This window comes from Aedes aegypti, chromosome 3, assembly GCF_002204515.2.
Source record: "Aedes aegypti strain LVP_AGWG chromosome 3, AaegL5.0 Primary Assembly, whole genome shotgun sequence".
In the NCBI taxonomy this organism is placed as follows: Eukaryota; Metazoa; Arthropoda; class Insecta; order Diptera; family Culicidae; genus Aedes; species Aedes aegypti.
In genome coordinates, this window is record NC_035109.1 from 204160954 (window position 1) to 204174274 (window position 13321).

A 13321-nucleotide genomic window follows, 5' to 3' on the forward strand; every position below is an offset into this window, starting at 1 on the left:
TCATTGTTTACCGCCTTTAACAGCCTCAAATTATTTTTTTAAATAGTATATAATATTAAATCATATGAATTTCATTCTGATACAATCCATTTTGGTATACTAATACATGTTGATGACTTTTATTGCGAAAATTTGTTCATCTTTTTCAAAATAATTCAATGAGCGATGAATGGAGCATGAGCGGTGAATGGCGTCCTTACGGTACTCAGTGGCGACTCGCAACTTCACGTTTTATCTGATCTACGACCCTGAAATGACTAATTTTGCTTACTTAGATTATATAGCAAACAATAAACGATAGAAATCGCTGAAATTTATAAACAGGTAGATTTGACGTTAGGGAATAGTCACTGATATCACTATTAATAATTAACTATCGTCAAACAATGTACAAACACTCATTAAAGAAACGTGTTTTTTCTACATAAATAGTTGATGAAAGTCTTGTAATAAAACACGTTCAAGGGTTAATCAATTGTTTATTTGTTGGAATTTCTAATGTAATTTCTGAAATGATTTCCAGTAAAATTAGTACTCGCTTTTGAAGTCCTGGACGAGTTTCTGACCAATTATTTGATTTTTTTGTAATTCCTAGCCGTTTCTGGCTTTTCTTCCGGAGGAGTTTTGATGATGTTATTTGAGAAAGCGGGTTCAAGATTTCTTCTATACAGGGTGTCCGCAAATTATCCGAACAGCAAAATATAGGAAAAGATGATCTCGCATTGAAAACAATGAAGAATTAATGTCCATGTACCTTTCATAATACATCTATGCGCTTACACAACATACAACTTTAAATAATTTTGAATTGATTGCTTGTTACTGAGATAATCAAATTTAATTTTTTCGGAGACGTTTTTCCTGAGCGCCGCTAGTCATACTGGAGATGTGTTATCCCTAAAATCTAAAAGCGATAAATCCAAATGTCCAATTATTTGAAGTAACCTACAGTTTAGTGGCTTCAAGTTAGACTGGAAATAGAAAACACAGCGGAAAAAAATTACATTTTTGCGTGTCTCAAGGATCAAATCATGTGTCTCTAGTAGATTTGGGGCTGCTGAATCTGATGCCGTTCTCAGAAATGTTCCAGCACGTCACAATTTGTAGCTACAGGTCGCCAAAGTTGCATAAAACATTGGTTTCATTGATGTTCACATAAAATTTAAACAAAGATTTATCGAACAATTTTATCATGCAAAATAAGACTATAACTTTCATTTCATATTTAATTTGGTTGAAATTACACGGTTAAAGTTAGATTAAATCGATTTTTTCAACATGCCTTTAGTCTCCATACAAAGTTCTTTGTTTCTCTTATATGGAAAAATACAATACTTTTCTAAACCAACAAAAAATAACTTTTGAGCATCGGAATTCTGATGAACTTTGTAAATAATAGTATTGTTATACACATGATGTTTGAGTTCTGAGGCAAATTAAGTAAATAAATTGCCATACAAGCTGGCAAACTTGCATGCAAGTTGGCTGAAATAGTCGAATTTAGCATTTTCAACTGCCAACATCTCAAAAACTAGACGTGCTAGGATATTTCTGAAAATGGTAATGGATTCAGCAACCCTTAATTAAGTAAATAGCGGTATTTTGGTGCTTGAGACAAAATCGTGTTTCGCAGTGAAATTATACGGTTCAAAGTCAGTTCTACGGACATTTCTCTTCCGTCATGAAGCTCGAAAAACAGCTCCGTTTGAGATACCTCAACATATTTGGCTCGGTTTTACAAATATTTGAAATCGGAAATGTGTCAAACCTACTTCTTAAGAATATAATAAGCCAATGGATAAAACCATGCAAGAATATTGAATTTAATATGCTTGGTTGTATAGAGCCATGTCTTCAAAGTTTGTACGGATAATTTGCGGACACCCTGTAGCTGTAGATTACTCAAAACAGATATTGGTCCTGGTTTTTGCCAAAATTTAATAAAATATTTCGGACAAAAAATCATCCCAAAGATGCTTTCTAAGTTTTGCCAGAATCTTCTCTAAAAATTATTATAGGAAATGTTGACATTTTTCATAGGAAATGTCTACAGAATATTTACTTGAATTCTTCCAGAAACTTAGTCGGGAGTCTTTATTTTTCTTGAATCAATAATCTTCTTTCTGTTTGATTTTGAAAAGCTATTAAAGCCTAACTTGTCATTGGCATCAGATCAAGAAAAAAGTGACTTTAGTGACCGTTTTCCTGAAAAAAGTGACTTTAGTGACTTTTTGATGGAAATAGTGACTTTTTAGTGACCAGGTCGAAAAAAGTGACCAAGTCACTAAAAAGTGACTTGCTACCAGCCCTGGGGGCAAGGGACCCAGCACGGATGTAACGTCTCGCTGGTTCCAAGGACCCGACTTCCTCTATCAGCCGGAAATAAAGTGGCCGGAACAAAGATCGACACAGACGCTCGAAACGGATGAAGAATTGAGACCCTGCATGGTACATCGTCAGAAAACATTCGAGGATGTCTACAATATCTGTAAATTTTCTAAGTGGGAACGTTTGCTTAGAACAGCCGCATACGTTCACCGCTACATCGAGAACAGCAATGAAATGGAGAAAAGGGTTGCTGATCATGGGGCATCTACAGCAGGAAGAGTTGCAAAATGCAGAGAATAGCCTGTGGCGTACAGTGCAGTTATCAGCGTACCCAGATGAAGTCGCTGTGCTGAAACAAAGAAACGGAAACCCGAAGAAGGCTATCGATAAGACTAGTCCAGTCTACAAGCTGTCGCCGTTCTTAGACGAATACGGCGTGATGCGGGTAGACAGTCGCATCGGAGCAGTTCCGTACGTTACATATGACTTTAAGTTTCCGATCATCCTGCCGAGACATCACCATCTCACTAAACTAGTCGTTGACTGGTATCACCGCCGATATCTTCACGCTAATCATGCGACGGTGCAGAATGAGGTTCACCAACGCTTCCATGTCTCTAATCTTCGCTCCGTTGTACGACAAGTTACAAAAGAATGTCAGGCCTGCAAGATCTCCAAAACAGTACCAACCACGCCGAAGATGGCTCCTCTTCCCGAGTCACGTCTAGCGGCAAAAGAAAGACCGTTCTCCCACGTAGGGCTGGATTATTTCGGACCCATACAGGTCCGTATCGGGCGTAGCTGTGTCAAACGATGGGTAGCGTTGTTCACGTGCCTCACTGTGAGAGCAGTGCACTTGGAAGTCGCCCATTCGTTATCTACGGAATCATGTAAGATGGCAGTACGTCGGTTTGTGGCGCGTCGTGGATCACCTGTCGAAATTCGCTCCGATAATGGGACCAATTTTCAGGGGGCTAGTCGTGAGTTGCGTGATCAAATCGCGACGATTGGTCAAGGCCTGGCTGAAACGTTCACCAACTCGAATACAAGATGGGTCTTCAACCCACCCTCTGCACCGCACTTTGGTGGCTCATGGGAGCGATTAGTAAGGTCCGTCAAGGTGGCACTTGGTTCACTATGTGGCGATCGAAACCCGGACGATGAAACGCTGCTGACAGTCCTTGCTGAGGCCGAGTCCATAATTAACTCTCGACCGTTAACCAGCATTCCTCTTGAAAGCGTTAGCCAGGAGGCGTTAACGCCAAATCATTTTATCCTGCTAAGCTCAAACGGAGTCGTCCAACCTCCTACGAAGCTAGCGGAATTAACAGGCGCAACGCGGACAAACTGGGACCTGGCTAGGAAGCTCGTTGATCAGTTCTGGCGACGATGGATCGCAGAATATCTTCCGACGATTGCAAGAAGAAGTAAATGGCTCGAAGAAGCTGAGAAGCTCAAAGTAGACGATTTGGTGCTGATCGTGGATGAAGGCCGACGTAACGGATGGACGAGGGGGCGGATAGCAGCGATAATTCCAGGAAGTGATGGTCGAATTCGCCAAGCCATGATTCAGACCACAGGAGGGTTGTTCCGGCGCCCAGTGACCAAGTTGGCAGTGCTCCCAGTGCAAGGCCATGGTAACGCAGAAACAACGGAAGAACCGGAATTGCGTCACGGGTCGGGGACTGTTGCCACCACTGGCAGCACTGATTTGAATTGAATGGATACGCGATACCCCTCGACGAGACTATGCACGCAACGGGTGATATGAACCGATGCGTAAGAAACGTCAGGGAGACCAACGAACGTCAAAACCCACATACATTTCGCAAGTCACAGTAGATGCTAAGAATAATGTGAATTCTTTCTTCCTAATTATTGAAAATTACTAGTTATATCAAAGTATTTAGATGGTGCCAGTTATTCCCTGAATTTGTTACGGTGTTTTGCGCTATAAGTATGATATGCAGTACGATAGACAGTAAAATCCTGAAACTAAGAAAAATTTGTTCTAGTATAGGTTATTAAGAGCACTACGTCTCAGATATTGTCCTCAGATCCAATTTCTGAAATACCCATTGTGCTTTGGCTGTAAGTTACTTCTGATTTAACAATTTGATCTAAGCAAACTGAATTAAATACTCCAATAGGGATCCTCTAGTTACGCATCGAAATCAAGTTTGTTGGGGATCAATCGAATTAAGGCGACCAGTTGTAAGTAAACATGAATTTATTGCCTGCGAGTTAAACTTATAAATAAACACTTTACAGCTTAAAGAATTCTGCACTGAAATCCATCGTGCTGCTCTGTTAAGAGGTCCCGAAAAATCTCCCCAACAATTGGGGTCTTGAGAAGATAACAATTTTTTTTGACCAGCATACACAAAAATCCCTTTATTCAAGCGCCCTTTCCTTACCTACGTCAAAAACAGCTCAACCATACATATTGTATATTGCAGTACAAAATTATTTCAAATTTATGCATAAAAACCGAAAAACAAGAATATCAAATAAACATATTCCGGATAATCGAGTCCGACCTATAATTCCAAAATCTCCCCGAATTTTCTGATTTTGAATGGACACCCTGCCATTGTAAAACCATTGTAAAATGCTTGCTTTTATTAGGACAATATTTTCAGTATTTTTTAGAATTATCTTTACAAAATTGTCGTCGCCGCTTGTCTCGTTTTCCATCATGTCGTTACAGGTCATCGTAGAGTACACTCCACGTTGATCAGCAGCAAAACCGCCAGAATATTGTGTAGTTGAATGAGAACGAAAAGACGATTAACCATTCTTAACTAAAACATGTTTTATGTGTAAGCTTGTTCAAACCACTTTTTTAAATAAAGGAAAGCCAACATTAGGATTTATTTCCAGTGATTCATGTTTAATTCGCTTCACATCCAAGTGATTCATGTCGGATTCGCTCCTTATCCAAGTGATTCAGGTTTGATTCGCATTATACAGGTCGGACTGGATTATCCGGAGACTCGATTATCCGGAATTTTAGACTTGATTATCCGGAATTTGTTTTTTGATGTTCTTGTTTTTCATTTTTTTATGCATAAATCTGAAATAATTTGGTATTGCAATATACAATGTGAATGGTTTTGCAGTTTTGAATGTATTTAAGATTAAGGGGGGTTTGAAAAGGTGGTTTTTTGTGTATGCTGGTCTTTTTTTTTTTCTTGTAAAAGTTCCTACTGTTCCTAGAAATAATGTCTGGCTACGCCACCGCATCATATAAAAAAACGAGAAAAGATAATATTTTAGTTCTTTTATCGAAGATATCAATTTTTTTCTTAGTGATTCGATTATCCGGAGTGAAAAAAATGATACTCCGGATAATCGAGTCCGACCTGTAATACGCTAGAACGTTGAAAAAAATCGATAAAATCGAAATTTTATCATGCAATTTCTACCAAATTACCTACACTGCTCCTCTTTGCACAACAGTCCCATGTTGGAAAACGACAAACTGAGAAAAAGACGATTGAAATGTGAAAACAATTTCATTCCATTTTGAGTCTCTGTTTGGCCTGAAATGTGTTAAATTTCTACATATCACTATTTGTTGAGTACACGAACAAACCTAATAAATTTCTTTTGAATTCAAGTTGAAAATTTGCCTTAAAATGCAAAAAAAAAAATCGTAGCGAGACTGTTATGCGATTATATACAATATAATATACCAATGTATTTGCATATCAGTCCCATCATGTTCATCGACTCGTTCGACAGCTACTAAAACACTCATTGTTATTAAAGCACTGGTTGTTTCATTTTCTATTTATGTTCTTTGGCCGTAAAAAAATAGTTATTATAGTACAGTCAACTCTCCGTAACTCGATGTTAAGGCGACTATCGAGTTAGAGAAATATCGTGTTAAAGAACGCAACATCAGGGTAACTTTGGTCAAAGGGACCATCGAGGTATCCATGAAAACTCACATTTACTACACGTTCTATAACTCTATATCGAGATACGGATAGTATACTGTATGTCTATGGTTGAATCACCAGATAAAAACAACATAGGATTGAACACTTTCTCAAAACACACGTCATGATGTGGAATGCGCTTACAGTCATGAGTCCCAGTCATGACAGACCCAGATGATCATCTTTTGGATAATGCGGAAATGGAATCCGATGGAAATGATTCGAGATGTTCCAAAACAACCTGGTTCAGGACGAATCAAGCTAATCCAGCAAAGAATCATTGCAAAATTTAAATGCAAAATGTAGAATGAATTTTATTTTATTTTTGTTTTCGTTCCTCATTTATTTTTATTCCCCTCGCACCACCCAAATAGTTAAGTACGAACATAAAAGAAGATTATTATTTGTATAAGCCTTATCAAAAATGAAAATCTTTAATGCATCGTAATTGAAAATACATAATTACACTCCCGTGCAAAAGTTTGGAATCACCCCCTCAAAAACATACAAAAGTGTTCTGTCCATATCTCTGTGATTACACGTTCAATTGAAACTGTTCAAGCCGCATTCGAAAGGCAAAGAGTTATTCTTACTTCGTATGTATTTTTCCTAAACCATTATTTTGATTTTGTATACTAAATTTACACTTAAAGTTGTGACATTTTTCAAAAAACACACTGAAAAATCATATCTAATTTCCTCAGCATTGGGTCGACCAAAATTTTAAATCAAAGTGTCATTAGAATCGTAATCTTATATTCTTTGAAGAGACCCCACGAAATTTTGGCGGGAAAATCTGGAAAGTATTCAAAATCAATGAAACAGTCAGTCAAGTCATCGTGCAAAAGTTTGGGTTCACCCCTCAGTATGATGCAAATCGTGCAAAAGTTTGGGTTCACCAGAGCCGCACGCACATCATTTTTGTCAATATCTCTGCCATTTTTCAACCGATTTTAAAAGTTTAAAGCTTTTTTGAGCGCAAATAATGGCGCGTACATGATTGGTTTGAGATTTCACAGATTTAAGTAAGTTCAGGTGAACCCAAACTTTTGCACGATACACCATACTGAGGGGTGAACCCAAACTTTTGCACGATGACATGACTTACTGTTTCATTGATTTTGAATACTTTTCAGATTTTTCCGCAAAAATTTCATGAGTGCTCTTCAAAGAATATAAGATTACGATTCTAAAGACACCTTGTTTTAAAATTTTGGTCGATCCAATGCTGAGGAAATTAGTAATACATGACATTCACAATGCCGTAATCAAGTGTGTATTAAATACAGTCAAACCTCCATGAGTCGATATATGAACAGATGCTTTGGAATGCTGTTTGAGCGAATCATCATAGTTACCATGAAATTTTGTTTAAGTATGGTTCCATGAGTCAATATTAAGACATAGAACATCGACTCATGGAAGTTTCACTGTATAATTGGTTTCCCTGTACTTCGTTATACATAAGTGAATAACTAGTAGTACCGAGAGACCGTATGTAGTACTAGAAGTGGTACCCATTCTGAGCCCGACCACTATACGGACTTTGATGTGACTGTTATGCGAATATTTTCAAGATGGGACAACACAAGTGGGGTTTGTTTTTGTACAAGTTAGCAACAAAGGCTACTTTTTTAGCAGTTTTTATCGATCTTCTGACGATGTTGAGTTGATTTATGTAAAAAACGCAAAACGGTCAAAAATCGACATGGGACTGTTATGCGATTATGGGCAGTACAGTATCGGACAAAACATTTGCAACTTTTTCGATTTTCCTTACAAAATTACCAACTTTGGTAAGCTATATCTCAGTTATTTATGGACCGATTTGAATGAAATTTTGGCACAATATCAGACATAACTTGAATTTTAATATATATTTTTGAATGATTTTTCCAATCACAAATTCAAAAGTAGTAACGGTTTGACTAAAGTGAATTTTTTGACGATTTTTTTTATAAATGACATAACTAAACATATATAAGGAATAGCTTCATGGTATCTTTAACAAAGTTATAGATTTGACCGAGATGAACAAGTTTTCCGAAGACAGAATTTGTGTAGGGCTATCAGATTTTGAGATAAATAGTTTTGAAATTTTCGTCGAAAATTACACTTTAGTTAAACCGTTATTACTTATAAACTCGTGATTGGAAAAATTATTCAAAAATATATGTTAAAATTCAAGTTATATCTGATGTTTTGTAAAAATTTCATTCGAATCGGTCCATAAATAACTGGGATTTAGCTTTCCAAAGTTGGTCATTTTGTAAGGAAAATCGAAAAAGTTGCATATGTTTTGTCCAATACTGTATATCCTACATGAAAGATTAAGTCTCATTCTGCATGCTTGATGGATTAGATCACTAGTTAAAAGTTTGATAAAGGGCGAACACGAAATTATTGCGACACCGAAAATGTCATGCCAATTTTCTTATAATGTTTAGAATCAAACCAAAATTTTACGATAGTTTTATACATATATTTACTCCTAAAATCAAAACAAAAGTTAATCGATGGAGCCTTGAGTGTAAAATTGATGGCATTTTCGCTTGATGCCCTCCATCAAAGTCTTTACAATGTCATCCGGCACCAATTTCTCAATTTTTTTCTCCATTTTCTTAACATGTCCTTCTCGTCTTTAACTGACTTCTTACTCTTCCGAAGTTCCCTCTTCATTATTGCCCAGTACTGCTCCACTGGGCGCAGCTCCGGACAGTTTGGCGGATTCATGTCCTTTGGAACAAAATGGACAAAATTGGCCTCATACCACTCCTTAGAATATTGGCATGATGCCAAATCTGACCAGAATAGCAGAGGTTCGTCGTGCTGCTGCAAGAACGGCAAAAGGCGCTTCTCGAGGCACTCAGATTTGTAGATCTCGCCATTTACTGTGCCATGCCGTCACGAAAGGCACACTCCTCAGTCCGCAAGAGCAGATGGCCTGCCAAATGAGATATTTGGAGGCGAACTTCGACATTTTCTTCTTCTTAAATTTGTCATCCACATCTAACTTGCTCTTGCCGGTGAAAAATTTAAACCTCTGAATTTGCTTAAAATCGGCTTTTATATACGCTTCGTCGTCCAGCAGCCATATTTTGTCAGCATCTTCTCGTGAAGCTTCCGTGCCCGAGTTTTAGCCGTCGATTGTTGCCGCTTATCGCGGTTTGGGAAGTTCTGTACCTTTGTTCTCCGGTCCCGGTTTTCTTCCAGCTCCTTTGCCGTGGCCCAACGTCAAACGCACCTGGAATCGCTTCAACACTCTGGAGACGGTTGAATGGTGAATGTTCAACACAGAGGCGACTCGTAACCTCACTTTTTACCTGTTCTACTAATCTAAAAATGGGTAATTCGGCAAATTTAGTTTATAAAACACATAGTAAATGGTTGTAATCATCCTTTCTAACAAAGCTCTATTTGTTAGATGCTAATTTGTTGCTGAAAATCCAGAATTTGTAATCGTGGAACAGGTAGATTTGAGGTTAGGGAATCGCCACTGGTTCAACATTTTTCCCAACTGCCGGTGCGACAGGTCAGGAAATTCCAGGTGTTTGGAAATAATTTGTTCTCTCGACTCGCATTGGAACACCTCCATTTTCGTTGAATCGAAAAACACGACTTCGAGTTTGACAGCATGTAACATCAATGAGAAAGTGTGCAAAATTTGGTTGATTTTTACCCATTGGTGGAAAAGTTATACCCTGTTGAATGTGTCGCAATAATTTTGTGTTCGCCCTTTAAATCATAGTTTAAATTTTATGCAAACATAATTAAAACCGGTATTTTTAACAATTTTGGTTATACGTAGCTCCAAATTGTGACGTGCTGGAACACTTCTAAAAGCGGCATTAGATTTAGCAACTCCAAATTTTCTGGAGACATATGATTCGATTCTTGAGACACGCAAAAATGTTATTTTTGCTACGCTGTGTAAGGAACTTTAGGGGACGAACCTGGTGTAGTGGTTAGAACACACGCCTCTCACGCCGAGGACCTGGGATCGAATCCCATCCCCGAAATAGTCACAAAAAAATTCAGTGACGACTTCCTTCGGAAGGGAAGTAAAGCCGTTGGTCCCGAGATGAACTAGCCCAGGGCTAAAAATCTCGTTAATAAAGATAGAAAAAAAAGGAACTTTAATAAAATTTCAAATGATTTTGGCTCCGTTATGCCTGAAGGCGTTTGAGCCATTGAATGAAAAGAATAAGTAAATTAAAATCAAAGCAGTTTTTGACGGGTTTTTACAGTATTCTTATTAAAAAACAATATGCCCAATTCGTATTAGAATGGTAGTCCGCATCAAGAATTTGTTAACTCAAGCCAACCTTGGAAGGTTGAGCCTTGAATTGAAAATTAGTTTTTCAGCTATAATGAAACATTCTAATGAACTGAATAAAAAGCAAAAAGTGAGATATAAAATTCGCTTCGATTTTATGGACAGTTTTGAAATCAAAATGTCCACTAAATCGAGGTATACCTGTAATAGTATTACAGTGTAATACATACTTAGCTAATCTTTACTTACATATTGACTAAACAAGAACAACAAAAAGACGTTCATCTTGAAACCTGACTTTTTATAATAATGATATTCTCTTGAAAATACTTATATATGATCTTATTGTGTTTTAAAGTATAGTCTAAAGCAAATAAAAACATTTTAAACAATGCGGGGAAGAGGAGTCGACAAACCGTCAAAATTGTATTCAGTTATATTATTGAACAGGTCCCTGTGTGTAATACCAAAACGAGTCGATCTAAAATTCTATTACATATTACTCACTGATCCATATCTGAGGGACGGCTGTATTTGTACTTTTCAATATTTGACTCATCACACGAATGCAGTAAACACACTCTTTATCAAAATAAAAAAAAACTACATTTTAAACAGAACTTGAAAACTACAAATTACAAACTTTTTTAGAGCATTAAATCTAATACAATTTAGTATTTGCGTGTCAATAGTTAGTAAAAATTTTCAAGGAAAAATCCTTTAACATTTTCTCGAGTAGTAAACTATACTCCAGTTGGGATGTTAGAACAGAAAAATACAATTTTTTTTTTTTTTTTTGAAACACCTACAATCATTTCATTTTGGAGAAATTACAAACGAGACGGAAATCCACAGGCAAAAAAAAACACTACATGAAAAATCGATATTTGAAATAAACATTCATTGAGACTGGTAAAACACTAGAGGAAACAAGGTTATGTGTGTCGCATAGGCTTTCGAACTACCCTTTTTTATGCTTCGCTATTGTTTCCTACCACAGCTTACTACACTTTTGTAGTTATCATTTTCTTCGATCAATCATGTTTTATAACGCCTACTGCTAGCGCTCACAACCGGAACAAACTGAAATTACCTTCCACTACGACCTACACGGCCTGCTTAGGTGTTCCAAAAACGGGAGCTTTCCCAACTTCACACCAAATGTTTTATTTTCTTGATCTTATTGTTTCTCCACTATTGAAAAATAACACCTACAGAATAGACACTTATAAAAGAAAATGGAACACTCGATGACTTTTTTTTAACTGAAGAAAACCCGTCCACACAAAATGCACCCAATGCACTGTGCATCGATTTCGGCACAAAAAATTAGAAAGTTTGGCCAAAAATAAACCAAACGCATACTAAATTTAAACGCATCTTCCATTGCATCTAACGGCGGAAAAAGATGTGCAGAGCCAACTCCGCTGTTTTACCGCAGCAGTCTGTTTTCATTGAACCGAGAAGAAACTCTTTGCCCATCGCCTGAGTTCAAAACTTAGCGGCACAGCAGCCATCATCGTCATCACCCGTATCCATCGCAGTAGACATTTTTTTCAGCAGCAGTCCCGTTTCCTCGCGAGACGAAGACTGTGAAGAAAAATCACATTTTCACCGTTTCGACGCAGTTACTTACAATTTTAAACTGCTTCCAAACGAACACCACACATTAAGTGATAAACTGCGGATAATTTTAACACAAAACGCACTCTTTTAACACCTTTTAACGTACGCGACAATTTTCCACTTTCTCACTTCGCGTCGTCCATGAAACAATAACACAAGACAAAAATTTTCCTCGCCTTATTCGCTGCGCTCGCTCGGACCTTTCTTTTCCTTTTGGCGAAGACGAAAACGATTCGACTCGGACTCGATGTTCACACACAAAACTTCTGTCAACGGTGGTGTTTCGAAAATGAAGGGTTAGAAATGGTTCGAAATCAACGGTTTCGCAAATGTCATAACCCCGGTGTTAAAAATATCGGCAAGGTTTGTAAGCAAAGGTGTGAACGTCAGATTGGTACTTTATAAGAAATTTCAAGCACAGACAAACAGACGTCACACTCTCATCATTTTGCATCGACCACCTTTTTAACGGTCGCTTCAAAAATATGGTAGGAGGCCAATCCGCCACCTGCAGCGCTCACATCGTTTTTGTTCGCGTTTGACGATTATACACTACCGCCATCTGTTGGCCTGTTGGCCAAACACACTAATTTTAGCATTGGGCGTACATGTCCTCGTGACTAAGATTTTAATCGAGATTTGTTCTAAGTATTACGTCTGTTTGTCTGTGTTTCAAGCTTCTCGGAAACGCAAATAAGGTACGAGAACAACGATAACAAACTAGAGGAAGAATGTTGCTGGCGTCGCTGTCGGAACACCGTTTGCTGGCTGAGATAGGCGAAAATGTATGCAATTTGTCACTCATGTACCCAACGTGTTTCCGAGCGAGAAAAAACCAAGTACAGTCGAATTTCGTTAGTTACACTATTGTAAATTTTGCACCTTATCGAACGCGACGATTTGTAATCGTCGCCGGTGAAACCGTCGCCAAAATCGTCGCCAGCCAGCCGCTGCGAATTTGACGTTTACCAGCAGTGTTGATAGCACTCAAATATCAATCAATACGCTCTCCCAAGAGAGCAAACTCATTAGAGATCTGCTTCGCAAATCTCACGCTTGAGATTTTGATGCAAAATCAACTCAATCAAATCAAACCGTAAAAAATGATTCAGTCGCAAAACCCGGCCAAAACTCGTGTAACCCG

General features: G+C 37.8%; 1 protein-coding gene across 4 annotated transcripts in view; it reads right to left on the bottom strand.

The window, feature by feature from the left end:
- LOC5566944 (protein mini spindles) overlaps nucleotides 1-12449 on the bottom strand; it is a 108229-nt gene extending 95780 nt beyond the window's left edge. Inside the window, exon 1 of one of the 4 annotated variants that reach the window (XM_021850924.1) lies at nucleotides 12188-12449. The gene's annotated coding sequence lies outside the window, so the exon portion shown is untranslated. Of the gene's footprint in view, nucleotides 1-11644; nucleotides 11749-12187 lie in introns of those variants that run through there. The other 3 variants (XM_021850926.1, XM_021850927.1, XM_021850925.1) reach the window with 3 other exon arrangements.
- Nucleotides 12450-13321: the final 872 nt, after the last annotated feature.